This window comes from Triticum aestivum, chromosome 7B, assembly GCF_018294505.1.
Source record: "Triticum aestivum cultivar Chinese Spring chromosome 7B, IWGSC CS RefSeq v2.1, whole genome shotgun sequence".
Lineage (NCBI taxonomy): Eukaryota > Viridiplantae > Streptophyta > Magnoliopsida > Poales > Poaceae > Triticum > Triticum aestivum.
Window position 1 is genome coordinate 407,049,947 of NC_057813.1, and position 2,164 is coordinate 407,052,110.

Below are 2,164 nucleotides of genomic sequence, written 5' to 3' on the forward strand. Positions count from 1 at the left end.
TTGGTCCGATTTGAATGAAAATCATCCGATTTGCATGAAATTCGTCCGTGGAACCACAAGAGGGCTATCCATACAGAGCTGAACCATACGGAACCACTAGGCCCATGCCCATATGCAAGCAAGTGCATGCACTTATTATCAGGATGGAAAAATAATGTTGACGTCTAAGACAGTGAAATCCATGAAATTTTCAATGCAGTCAATAAACAAGAGAATCTACAAGTATAGACTGACAACTGGGATCCAGTAGGTATATTGCTTTTTGAGGTCGAGCAACTGTCAACTGGGCTATAGATTACCCAGGATAGGTTTTGTTTTTAAAAGGGCCAACCCATGATGACAATAAGGCACAAAGATCTAGCAGGTATCAACTGGCCTCTGGGCCACCAGCCTTAGTTATATTTTCTCTCAGAACATCCGCAAGATAGTTTTTTACTGAAGAAAACTCACATCCCAGTTCTATTTTCCTCTAAAAACTCCATGTCCTACTTCCATTTTCTGAACTCTGCCTATAGTTTTACTAGTTCATATACATATATTATTATATTGAAAATACATAAAGTTCCCTTTTCACCTTTACTTTCTTATTATTATTTGTTGATTTCCCTCCCAGCGCTAATTTTTTACCACTGGTTTTCCCAAAAGCAAACTCAATTGTCCCATGTCTTATTAGCTTATGAAAATAATTATATTTTATTCGGTAAATCAATAAGTTCTTACAAATAAATGTTTATCATTATAAGTTGGCAGGTTAATCATGCTGATTACATAAAAAATCATTACAAAATATGTTAAGATTTTACGGACCAATGTAATCATAAACGTGCAATGATGTCTCAACATACTAGAATGTTTATGCTCCCATCGCACTCATGCGCAAATTATCTACCATCATAATAAAATGCGCAGACCAGGTTTATTTTAACATAACCCGGTCTACCATGCTGGGCTGCAAATTGCTTGGCTGTAAATCTTTCAAGACAAGGATGGATCCATTAGGCTTGCCCAGAAAATGGGCTCTAATCAATAATAAGAAATGGGCTATAGTAAGTATTAACAAATGGGTTGTAAATAAAAAAAACAGCAAGCTGAGAGTTACCCCTTAAAAAAACATGCTGGCAATTATTTCCAAAATTTGTTTTTTCTTCGGATTTTTAGGTTTTAAATATCATTAAATTTTGAGCTAATTTTTTTCTAATTTGTTTGTTTCTAACTCAAATTTTCTGGATTAAAATAGTTCGGACTCTACCGAAATATGCAAAATTACGTTGAACTTTTCGATCGTAGTTGTGGGCAGAAAATGGGTTGTAATAAATTCCTTAAGAATTAACAAATGGGCTGTAAATAAAAACAAGCAAATGGGTTGTATGATCTCTACCACAGAAGGCTTACTTGTGGGCCTACTAAGTTGATGGGCACACAATGTTTCTCAAAAAAAAGAAACTTAGTCAACAATCGACTCTACCAGCGTGAGACCGTTAGATGTCAATCCAACGGCAGTCGTGCTTCTTCAAGCTCTAATATTCATACTGTAGGATTCAGGACTCCGCAGACCCAAGGAAAGTTTGAACTCTGGGGTGTGTGTGATGAACTCAAACTATACAACCAACCAACGCGCCGCCCTACAGCCTAACTCGGTGAGCCAGGTAGAAGATGGACTCAGCATTTTATCCAGGTTCAGGCCACCTTGTGGCGTAAGACCCTACTCCTGCTTTGTGGTGGATATGCCTCATGAGGGGCTGGGGTTTAACTAGTACAAGGGAAGTACAAGGGAAGAACAACCTGTGAAGAAGGCAAATGAAAAAGCCGCGTCCAGCACCTAGTCTAGTCTTCGACGTCTTCTCACCAGCGCGGAGCTAAGTGCTGCCACTGGGCATGGGAAGGAGCCCCAGGGCCTGAGTCCGGCACCCCTGAGACTCCGGGGCGTGTACAGCCACAACTCATTATTACGTGAGAGTGTCACGGGCGGCGAGCATCACAGGCGTTAGCCTTCTTCACAGGCTCCAGGCCTTTCTTCGGGGAGGCAAGCTTCACGGGCGTTGGCCCTCTTCAGAGGCTCCAGGCCTTTTCCCAAAAGATGAGCTTCATAGGCATTTGCCTTCCTCACAGGCTCTCGGCCTTTTCCAAAAAGATGAGCTTCACAGGTATTCGCCTTCTTCACAGG